This window comes from Gymnodraco acuticeps, unplaced genomic scaffold (genome assembly GCF_902827175.1).
Source record: "Gymnodraco acuticeps unplaced genomic scaffold, fGymAcu1.1, whole genome shotgun sequence".
NCBI lineage: Eukaryota > Metazoa > Chordata > Actinopteri > Perciformes > Bathydraconidae > Gymnodraco > Gymnodraco acuticeps.
The window spans coordinates 3681679-3694540 of record NW_022990693.1 but is presented as its reverse complement, the minus strand read 5'-3'; the positions used below and the strand labels follow the sequence as shown (position 1 = coordinate 3694540).

At 41.8% G+C, this 12862-nt stretch overlaps 1 pseudogene; it reads right to left on the bottom strand.

Annotated features, from left to right (window-relative positions):
• Positions 1–762: 762 nt before the first annotated feature.
• Positions 763–9349, bottom strand: LOC117555578 (annotated as a pseudogene).
• Positions 9350–12862: the final 3513 nt, after the last annotated feature.

Sequence of the window (12862 nt, the reverse complement as noted above, 5' to 3'; positions counted from 1 at the left end):
CTCATTGTGCGGAGAGCAACTGACACGGAGCGACTCAGTGTTTGTGCAGCCAGGGACACCCTCATCTTGTGGTTCTCAAAGTAGACATGTTTGTCTGTGATTTTATTGGCAGCATGCAGTCCGTCTTTTTTTTGCACATCATTGAGATGATTGATGAACCTCCACTTGATCTGTCCGGTGGTCGTTGCAATTGGACTGTATGCCTGCAGAGAAAGATTCAGTCACTGCTCAAACAAGTACAAACAGCAAATGTTGATCATCACGTCCAGCCATAACTGTGCAAATGAACAGACAACAATATTTAGATACAACTTTTAGCAGCAGAGACATAACTTGTACAAATAGGTCTACAACAATCATCATTTACCTGCAACATATTACGTGCCAACTTCAGCATGTGGCATCCATCATTACAAATACTTTGTCACCAGTCGAGGGATGCGGGAAACTGGTTTAAGTGGCTCCTGTGGGTTTCCCTTCAGCTCACACCCAAGTTGGTTGCACATGCTGACGTTGGAGGCATGCCCATCCATGGTGACAGATACCACCCGAATGCCCCGTGCATGCAGCTCCTCCAAAGCATGACTGAGAAGGACCCTTTGTGTTTCAGGTGACAGAGACTTCGTCAGGTAATATGCAATGGGAGCCTTCCAATGTCCTTGTAGGACAACCACCATGAACACAAGAGCCTCAGTAGCAACATCGGTCTCATTGTTTCCATCACCCATGTCTACAAAACCAGACATTGACTGGTTATGTGGATTATATTGCACATGTTTTCTGATGGACATGGCATCCAACATGAGTGCAACACATCCATATTTAGCCTGGTCTTCCTGGCATCTTCTCTCCAGCATATCCAGCATCATCTTGTTCAGGCCAGGCTTGCCATCCACCGAACACAGCCACCTGTAAAAAAATTGAGAAGTAGCTATTTAACGTATTTGCAACCGTAAATTCCAAAAATGAAATTGAACAACATTAAGACTCCCTTTGTAATGTATGTGGATGAGGGAGGGGAAGATTTTAGTCTCTCTGAGGTATTTGTATGCCTTTGGACCATGTAGATGGAGTGTGAGGGCAAACTCTCTGTGGTCCTTTGAGTACTCATGGCCCTGCTTTGCCTTGAAGTCTATTTGAAGATCTGAAATTGTATGAGAAAAAATTAATAAGTCCCCTTCATATAATAACAAAGGAGTTTAATAAAGAGTGTAAGAGTAAGATGTACATGAATTTCAAAGTGCTAATTTCATTTTACCTGAGTAGAAATCAAGCCTCTCTTTGAGTTCTTCATTAATGAGGTTCTTTTCCCTCAAATCCCCCAAAAGACTCCTCACTGTGGTCTTTGCCCTCTTTTCTCTTAGCCATGGCATTCTTCCTCTCTCGCTCAAGACTCTCCACTCTTGCTAAAGCTTCATTGAGTCTGGCCTTAAGAGCAGTAGGAGAAGCAGGCAAGACATAGCTATGATCCTAGTAGAAAGAGGGATGAACATGGTTTGAGTGATGTTTCACTTCACACACATCACTTTGACACAACTAGAGTATGGCCCACATTCTTTCTTATAGTCATCACCTGTCAAAGCCACGCCAGCATCATGCGTGTGTGTGTGAGTGTGCCAGGAATGCATGTTCAACATGTCTTCAATTGTGTGTGTATGGCTTTATTTGTGAGTGTGTTTAATATGAGTGGCAACAAACAAGAGAGATTTACTTTGTCTAGGACCATTATGATATGATGTTGAAAATAGAAATACTCACATCATTAGGCTGAGGTTGTGAGTGTGAGGTTGAAAGCTTCTTGGTCGTCCTGAGGGGCCACAGACAGGCTCTCTTCAGCTTTTCTGGAATTAGACGTAGTCCTGCCCTTTTCCGGCTAAAATGAAGAAGCATAATACTTGAAAAGAATATATATATACACACACACGCACACACACAGAGATAGGTATTTCACCCTGCCCTGTTATTGATAATAGAATATTTACATTTATGAACGCTAATAGCCTTATGATGATAAACCTACTCTTTGGAGGTGAACCGGGAAGCTGAAGATGGAGGGAATAACACCATCTCTGAGTCGGACAATCTGTCCTGTCCTGTCAAACTCGTCCTGCTTAAAATGCTCACTGCAAATCACGGATGACTCGCTTGCAGTGAACCCTTCCCTCCTCAAAGCAACTTCCCACTTCTTCCTCATATCTTTGTCTTTGGGAAACCTTCAAAATAAAAACAGGAGATTTGAGAGAGTCAACACACGTTTTTTTTAAGAAGGAGGTCAAGCTTATTTTCTTCCTTCTTCTTCCTAGATAGATTAGATTAGATTCTACTTTATTCATCCCACAACGGGGAAATTCACTTGTTATGCTGCATATGATTTATAAAGTCTCAGTTGGCCATAAACATAACGTTTGCTGGCTACGATTTCGCTGGCGGACATCAATACAGTACAATAATATTCTATTTACAAAATACAACCAATAATAATGTTGAATCTTACTTGTGAAAAGTAATCCCCCGACCCCTGTTCGCAATCGTCCGCCGATTTGCACAGCAATACGCGTCGCACAGTGCTCTGGCATCTTGAAACCTCTGCTGTCTATGGGTAGAATGTCTGTACAATATGGGTAGGATGACCGGTCCAAGATGGCGGCCGTATTTCTTGCGCCCCATCAGCCAATGCAAGATGGTCTAGCTGCGGCCGCGGACAGTACACGACGGTACACGACACGCCCACCTGACACGACACTACGGTGGCTGAGAGGCATGGCAGAGGCATGGCAGATGAAAAGCGAATTGACGACACTACACGACACGCCCCCTACTACGCCGCCTACGGTGGCTGAGAGACCGTACATGGCATGTTATTGTAGCATTTTAAGCAACTATTAGGCAAATAAATTAATAACCTATCCGTATGAGAACCCCTTGGAACCCCTTATCCCATTTTAATGGTTGACATCTCATTTGAACAGTGAAAGCCAGAATGACAGCAGGGGTGAATTTCATATTATAATTTTGCAATAAGTCAAAGATATGTTTACTGTATATTATAAAAATGCTTGTCATGTAGGCATACTGGAGGTACCGTTCCAATTATGTATTAATAATAAGATATATATAGCGCCTATATATATAGCAAAATAAACACAATTACACTGCGCTAAACTGCCACATCGACAAACAAACGAGGACCTAAATAGTATGTAATTATATCTAGAACCACAATACGTTAATTACCTGTACTCGGTGCGCCATTTGTTTGTTGTCTGTCTGTAAACCTCCATGTCTCCTTAAATATCCTTGCATCAGCGTCTCACGTGTTGGGCGTGCTCTCTTCTGACCATATTTGGAAGTACAACTTTCGCGGCCGCAGCAAGACCCTTCTCAGCCACCGTAGTGTCGTGTCAGGTGGGCGTGTCGTGTACCATCGTGTACCGTCGTGTACTGTCCCGGGCCGCAGCTAGACCCTTCTCAGCCAATGCGGCGTCTACTCTTTATATGTCTGTCACTACCATAGACTGTATATATAAAGGTCAGTACCCGATCTGCAGCTCTGCCCGATCTGCAGTGCGCATGTGCGAGATGGTCCGCCATATTGGACAACTCCGGACGGCAACCCAAGATGGACACTTGACACAGTGGCTTTTAGCAAAGCTAAAAAATAAAACGAGAGATAGATGAGTTATTGTTAACAACGTGACTTCACTATTATTTAATAACTCTTTTTAAGGGGTTCTTTTATTTGGTGTAAGCACATTGTCAGAATAAGTGAGAAATGAATGTAACTTCTGTTAGACAGCTATCATACTGAATACATATTTACTGTGAATGTGTGCAAAAATGTATGGCATATAGCTGTCTAACAGAAGTTAATCCATTTCTCACTTATTCTGACAATGTACTTAACCCCAAATAAAAGAACCCAATAAAAAGGGTTGTTAAATAATAGTGAAGTCACGTTGTAATAACAATAAACTCATCTCTCTCGAGTTTTCCTTTGAGCTTTGCCAAAAGCCACTGTGTCAATGTTGTCCTACTTGGGTTGCCGTCCGGCGTTGTCCAATATGGCGGACCATCTCGCACATGCGCACTGCAGATCGGGCAGATCTGCAGATCGGGTAGTGACTTTAGAGGCTTCTCAATACTCAAATGTCCCCTCCTCGACTGCTCGACTCCTCGGTCCTCCGTAGTGACCCGGAAATGAATTTCAGAGCGCCATTTTGAAGGACGTCTCATTTCTCTAAATGCACACCGAGGACCGAGCATCGAGCGTCGAGGAGACTCTCTGGAGGAGCTATAACCGAGGATACACTGATGGTTCCTCACGGCTCCTCACGGATGCATTTCCGGGAACGGTGGAGGCGTGACGCACGGCCGGACTTATCTCAGCCAATGACAGCTATGCATGCATCCCCTGGATATTATTTTAGAAACTGCTTTCAATCGCGTCGCGATGTTTCCAGAGAGAACAGCTGTGAGGTCCGTGCAGAAAGCAGAGCAGTGTGTATAATATATATCACTCAGTATAACAGGCCTACTCTCTTTATTTGCTTTAGTTTAGTAGATATCTACAAACGATAGAGTTGATATTTTTCTAAGACCATTGCTTCACATAATAAATACACAACGGCTTATGCTTTAGGAGCTGTAGGTGTGTGTGGTACAGTGTGTAGGTGTGTGTGTGGTACAGTGTGGTGTGTGTAGGGTGTGTGTGTGTGGTACAGTGTGTAGGTGTGTGCGTAAATGCGGCAGACAGACGGGTCTCAGTTTGTTTGGTGTCCTCTGCTTACTTTTAATAGGCCTACTTGTAAATACAACTTTTGGCCCATAATTTCAATTCCCCATTTCAGCGACCAGAGAGGGGGGGGGGATATATCCAGTCTCTGATTGTGTTACGTTATTATGAGAGTGCTCTCATACTTTAAATTGTATATATTATATAAATATATTTGTGTGTGTGTGTCCGCATCTGTAGCCTGTTATTGTCTCATTATACCGCACTCTCAATGAATTCAAAGTAAATATGTGGGGGGAACAATGTTCAGCTGATCTAACAGAGATACAGCGCTATGACAAAACACTCGACAGCTGATGCAGCTGTTGCCATGAACGTATCTAGCATTGAGGTCACCGAGGTCCGGACCTCGGTAATATTTTCGAGTTGTGTATATAACAAAACTTGTGAAATAATTGCACTAAACGGGGTTCTTTGTAGTACTTCCATTTACTGACGATGGGGGCGCTGCATAACTACGTAGCCTCGATTAAAGCAAACAGAAGAAGACGACATGTATCAACAAACCCTCCGCAGCCCGGACTTGAACTGGAGCAGCGACGGAGTGATGAGGTATCTAGAGATCTGAGTCCAGCGGGCTGCTTGTGTTTCTGTTCATCAGGACATCATATGAGCAGCAGATCCTGTGTGAACGCTCTACGTTAGTCAGTGGACGACCGACAACATGCACACTAACTTATATTGCAGCTATAGTATAGGCTATACTTTGGGTTAAATTGCGTGAATAAACTAGCTAGAGAGCTAAAGTTAATTACATTCATCCAATGTCAGAAGGATTACCTTTTAACAAACGTTGTAATGCTTTTTCTTTCATTTCAATTTGAATAAAACATTGAAGATATACCATTGTATTGTTTTCTTTTTACACTGACTCAGATATAATTAAAAGACTACGTCAGTCGAAGCTCAGCTTTGGTAAGGAAGAGACAGGACAGAGAGAGAAAGAGAGAGAGAGCAAGTGATGGAAGTCAGGGAGGAACTGCAGGTACAGTCACACAAAATAATGTAGGCTTAATAAGCCCATCTATGTATCTATCTATAACAATAGTCTTAATTTACAATAGGCATAATTTTTTAAACAACATAGGCCTACATCTATTGCAGTTATGATGTCATAATCAGTGGCGTTTTCTCCTGGAGGCCAAGGGAAGCCAGGCTTCCCCTGTTTTTTCGGAGTATAGTTATAATTTTAATAAATAAATAAAAACACTTAGTTTAGTTTCGGAAATTCTTTGTTGTGTGTTGCTGCCGGCCCGTCTCTCCCCCATTCTCATTGAGTATTTTACAAAGAGTGAAACAGCGCCCCTCTAGATGTTATGGTGAAACAGTAGATTGCACTCTCTGCTGCGAGAGGAGGCCAGCCGAAATTGGCTCCCCTTGGTGAACAAAAATTGAGAGATTGACCAATCAGATGAGGCTCACGTGATGCCCCTGCCAACCTGTGATTAGTCAGGGCCATGCCAAGGGAAGCCAGAGGCGGCTGGCTTCAAAAATAATGTATGCTGCAGCCCACTGACTTGGTTTGAAATCAATATATTATCCAATTTGTGACCCCCCACAGGACATAAAAAGCACCTAACTAGATCATGAAAATCCCAAAGATCTCGGGGGGTACCCCCCGAACATGTTTGGACCTCGGTATTTAGGAAATCCTGGATACGGCCCTGGCTGTTGCCACGTAATAATGAACGGACGTCTCTTTAAAATGACCGCTCAGAGGAGAAGAGTTCTCATTTCTTTAAACGTCTGCTGCTTCCCCTCCTCTCTCCTCGGTTCCCCTCCTCGGTCCTCCGCTCGCATCTCCTGTGGGCGGGTCTAAGTCTCGAGGAGGGGAACCGAGGAAGGGGAGTCGAGGAGGGGGAAATTTGAGTATTGAGAAGCCTCCAATGTCTATGATTTTATCCATTAGATATATATAAACACTAGATGACTCACCCGCGCTGCTGGCCAATGGAGACCGACGTTGCCACTTGGCCGCCATCTTGCCACAGGCAGTTCTCTCATTCATAACATTATGGTTTTACTATTTAAATAACCATAGCTTGCTCAATTTTCAACCAATTTTCAAACGGTTTGGTTTTTTATAAACATCAAATATGTAGTTATGATACTGCATAACTTATAATCATGGACTTTCTTATGACAAATAACATTAATCAGATAAAGCAATAGCTATACACACACAAGGTATTTATATTAAATATTTGCCGGTGTATATATTTCCATTTATTTTATTTATATTGTTAATATTAAAATAAATTATAAATAAATTATAAATTAAAATACATTTATATTTTATATATAAAAATCTGTCTCATGTTACCACTCTGTAAGCCAAGAGTTGTTTTAATTTAGCAATGCCTTAGCTTGAAGAACAGGGACACAACTAATGGACATAGCATATGTTGGTATATATTTAGATATTCACACCTTTATCAGAAGAACCAAACCAACATAAAATGTGCTCACAGACAGACAATTATCACAATTATTTTTGACATGAGATTCTTCATATCATCCTAGTTTTGTATTTAGTTTCTAGATTTGTAAACAAATCCAGAACCTTTGAATTATGTTATTGAAAAAAGACCAAGAATAATATAAACTGTACCATGTGTCCTTTTGTGTCCTTCTGTAGTCCATTTGTGGTTTGTCTTGTCTCACTCCGGTTGATATATCACAAAATCCACTGTTTAAATTGTTCCCTATATTGCCCCTATGCCCCTGTAAGGTGTCCTTGGGTGTTATGAAAGGCGGCCCCCCAAAATAAATGTATTATTATTAAGAAGAACAACTTGGTGTGGTGTAGAGGGGATGTAGGAAGAAGGAGCAAGTGGGGAGAGATGGGGCTTCAAGGTTCAAGGTTATTTGTTTTAAATGTGTCTTGGAGATAAGGACCAGCTGCACACAATAAAATACAGTATAACACAAAACCAATAAGACACACGGTGACACATGGCACACCAACAATCAATCATCGTCCAGCCTCAGCTTTGGTATTCTTTCACAACCATGTTATGGGGTTTTATTAGACTGAGCAAACATAAACATATGTGGGGAACATAGTGCTGCGTCTCATGAACATGAAGATGTCCCCTTCTTAGGGCGAGTTCCCACTGCCTCCTCCTCTCTTCGGTTTTGGGAAACCTTAAAAACATGAGAAAGGTAGCCAGATATATAAATTATTGTCAACATTTTCCTCCCTTCCTTCCTTTAACATTAAGGGTAAGGACAAAAATACACACCGAAATTATCATATTTTTGGTATGTATGTATGTATGTATGCATGTATGTATGTATGTATACTTTAAGAATAAGTAGGGATGCACGATATTGGTTTTTTGAAACCGATACCCGATACCGATAACTTCCTGTTTCTCAAGACCGATACCGATAACCGATAATAAAAAAAATGTTACGCCACTAATTATTTTAACGCGATTAACGCATGTGTATTTTTTTTTCCTCGGCCGCCCCGTAGTTTCAGAGCGCATCGAGTTTAAAATACCATCTACAAGCTGATGCTGACAGCCCCGCTCCTGCCGCCCGCTTGTGGCAGACCACACTTCCACGCTCACCGGCAGGCACCGACTGGCCATCTGGAGGACCGGGAGGATGTGTGTATGTGTGGCCCGAGCGAGCGTGAGAGAGACCTTACGTGCATTGTTGTTGTTAGCATCTGGTGCTAGCTAGCTGCGCTAACGGATATACGGAGCTGTTTAAATGAAAACAGAGGAGCGACATTTCGCCACAACTGCGCCGAGCACTTGACTTTATGCAGGAAGCCAGACAGTGGGACATTGTACGAAAAGTCAGCACACTCAGCACGGATAGTACGCAACATGATTGCAGCGTCCAGGCAGCTCCGGTTCGAGCATATGCCTTGAGTTGCACATAGCTCCAACGCCCATACCACCGACGACATGTTTGTTTACTGTCCTGGCATCACGGCCGCACACCATTTACGTCACAGCCAGGCATGAGTTAGGGAGCGCTGGATTTGTGAAAAAACTCCCCTCCTCCTAAACCACTAATACCACAGTACTGGCAAAACGGGAGGAGCCGAGAGAAAAACAAGCGCCCCTCATCCCAATCCACCCACACCGCAGTATTTTTTTCTTTTTTTTTACCCAAAAAATATATTGTATATTATCGGGGCTATTAATACTGGTATCGGGATGACGTCATAATTCCTAATATCGGACCGATAATTATTGGGCCGATAATTATCGTGCATCCCTAAAAATAAGACAACCACACTAAGAGTAATAAAAAAAGGTGTCCAAAAGAAACATTAAATAATTGTGTAAAGAAATGGTAGCAACATATTCTAAAGAGGCTGGGTCAACAACAATCTTGCAATACTATTATCTCACATAGCCCCACTGATCCTGTGTAGCAGGACTTGTAATGTACATACATCCACTAAGTAATTAACGATTATCCTAATTTTAGTCATAATATTATCATATCTTACATGTGAAAGGTGATCCCACGGGTTCTTGTTTGCAGACTGCGGTGATTAGAGCATCCGTAGGCTGCACAAAAGTCTGGCATAGTCAGGTACTTCTGTAAACACAAAGCCAGCAAATTCCTGTATCATAATGCAAGATGTTTTTAACAAGCCAAACCACTTGGAAGAAATCATGTGTAACTTAAGTTATGTTGAAAAGAAAGAGCAGTTCTGCCTCTCCCACTGGTGTAAAGTTGCTGGGTCAACTTTGTAATACTTGGTCTCACTCACAGTTGTTATTAGCCAGCTAATAAATACAACCACATACACAAAGAAAAGCTGCAATTGCAACATGTCCAAGCATCCTGTATCATAGCCATGCTAATAATGTTTATAATAAACCAAACCGTTTGTAAATCAGTCAAGATTTCAGCGAGTTAAGAGTATTTTTGTGCAGATCACTCACCTTACAACAGCTACCATAACGCGAATCAGAGTAACTGTTGACTGTGGCAAGATGGCGGCCGGTCAGCTACGCTGGAAAATCTCCCATGAGCCATCTAGTGTTTATATATATCTATGATTTTATCATCATGCGCTAATGAGCAACTCTCATAGGAATTAATGAGGCCCCGCCTCCCACGCTATATCCAGTTCCTATTATACATCCATGATCAAAACCTCTGAAAAAAGAAATGTGTCTCTCAGAATCTAAAGGGAAAAACCTATGGGAAAAACACAAAAGTATTGTACACAATTTAAAGCAATTAATGTCGTGTAATTAACAAGGATAAACTCATGTTTTTTAGTGGATGAGTACTGCAGATATCACTGTTAAATCATTTGATCATTGGTTTCATTATGAAAACTTCGAGACCGGAAATACTGTTTTCACCCTGTGAGGGTTGACGCTAACTTTACATAGAAGCTGCCGCATATACACGTTCTGGCGAAACCTCAAATCATCTTCGTAATATCTATCAAACTATAGATCCTACGTATCCACTGGACGTGGATTATAAATGTACAATATACACTTCTCGCTAGAAATCTTATCAAAAAGCGTTTTAATGGCCAAACTATCCTACAATTTAGGATTTTACAGAGAGGGTTATTTGTGAATAAACGACCCTCTGTAACGTTTGATGTCAATGGGAGCACTCGAGGTCGAAAACTATAAAACGTGATTATAGGTCGTACTAAGCGCTTGAACAAACGACCTATTTGGTCGTAATAAGGGCTTGAACAATCTACCTATTTGGTCGTATGAGTTGCAGGACTTGTTGAAAAAAAAAGTGCTGGATATCACAGCCCGAACGGCCCGTCCACACAGCGGCGTGCGTTGAAGCTTCCAACGCTTCTGCCTATTCACTTTGAATGGGGTGACGTCACTTTTAGCCGAACTGCATCGTGGGAAGCAACGCGGAGCGTTGCTGGCGTGGCTCGTTACAAAAGTTGAGCAATGCTCAACTTTTGACGCCTCGGCAGAAGCGTCAGCCAATCGAATCATATGCCAGTACAAGCTCTAGCCAATCAAACCGCTGCTTGTGTGTCAGGGGCGGGAGATTCATGTGATTGGTTGTTGGTCGAGTGTCAGACACGCCCGCCGGCAAGCGACAACGCACGCCGCTGTGTGGACGGGCCGTTACTGTATCTTATCAGTTGGATTGTGTATTATTGTATACTTGGGGTCCTTTTTATTTTACTGTTACTTTAGAATAGTTTTTCACGAGACAGTCAAATTAAATATTTGTCCCATGCCATATTCACATTCATTTGTAACATACACGTAAGGGTAAAAGACAAACATCTTTAATAAATGTAATGCAATGAATAAGTTTAATTGTCACAGAAGCACACATAACGTCATATCTAATATTTAAACAAATAATTTCCTTGTCCCTAAAGCATTGACTATCGTCCTTACATGCAGGCATTAAGTTATATGTTCACGTTCTGCTGCCACAATCAGTCGGTTTCTCCAGTGTAATGATAATAAAATGCTTAGTAAGTATTGGTAATAATATAATAAGGAGGTAAGTTTGAGAAACCGGCTCGAGATACACTTTTTGTTATATTCCATGGAATGCTCTTAACATCTCGATAGCAATGAATACATTAAATGCTTTGACAATAAATACATAAAAAAACGTCATCTGTGGAAGCCGTGGCACTGTAAAAAGCACGACCAATCATCTGAGCCGGTCCGGCTAAAGTAACTGGATGGCCTACCTGCCTGTCAGCCTTCCATCTGTACACACACTTATCTCGTGCCCTCATTGGTCATGTGCGCGTTCGTGTGTGTTGGAGGAGGGGCTCTGTAAGGAAGTAGCAGATTTTTACATTAATAAGCAGAGCTACATTTGTGTGCCATCATAATAGCAATGTGTATACAGCGTTTCGTGAATATCTGGAAAAATATGCGAGTAGTTTGGAGTCATTTGAGACATGTAAATCGTCAAAAATGGTACATTCTCTGTTAGCTTACGTTCGCCCTGATTGAGCTAGCAACTATTTTATTCGCAATTTAACATGATATTGGATATGGGCTTAACTTGTCCTGGACTGGAATTTTTCCGATCTTTTCCCGAGGAGGTGTGTGCGAAAATGCGCTTAAAATGCATGAATAACGCCGATTTTTCAAAATGGCCGACTTTCTGGGGGGGCGGGGCTAATGAAAGCCATTTTGAAATATGTCCGCAATTCCATCAGTAATGTCTGTGGCAAGATTGGGGTAGTTTGGAGAAACTATATGTGACTATCGCACAATAGGGGGCGCTACTGAGCTGGTGTACAAAAATGTACGTTTTTTTTGTACAGTCTGGAAAAAGACGTGGGTTGTGACGTGTGTTCCAAGTTTTGCGTCCGAAAGTCATTTTAGGGATTTTGTGGCATTTAAATCGTCAAAATTGGTACATGTTCTGTTAGCTTACGAGCTCCCCGTTTGAGCAGTCGATTATTCATTCGCAATTTAGCATCACATTAGATATGGGCTGATCTTGTCCTGGTTTGGAATTTTTCCGATCATTTTCCTAGGAGAAGTATGCGAAAATGCGCTTAAAATGGACATATTTCAAAATGGCCGACTTAATAGGGGGCGGGGATAATGGAAGCCATTTTGAAATATGTCCGCATTTCCATGAGGAATGTCTGTGCCAAGTTTCGGGTAGTTCGAAGAAACTATATTTGACTACCGCACAATAGGGGGCGCTACTGAGCCATATTTGCTAAAAACGTACGATTTGTTTCTACAGTCTGGAAAAGGTTGTGGGCTGTGACATGCGTTCCAAATTTAAAGGCTGTAACTCATGTTTTCCCCTACTTATGGCTCGGTACATTTTTTAACCCTTCGATTTCGAGAACAAACTGAATAGGACACGCCCACATTTGGTTGCGACCCTTTACATCTCAGTTTATACTCACCCTGCCAGTATGTCTATGACAACATATATTTTTTTAGTCCATTGGTTCTTGAGATATAAATTAGTTGTGTTTTTGGCGCCCCCTATTGTCCGAAATGAACATGCGTTTGTGTGCCTATTCCCCAAGACACACTGAACGTATCCACCGAAATCTGTGATATTTGGATACATTTTGGATGAATTGTGAGCATTTAT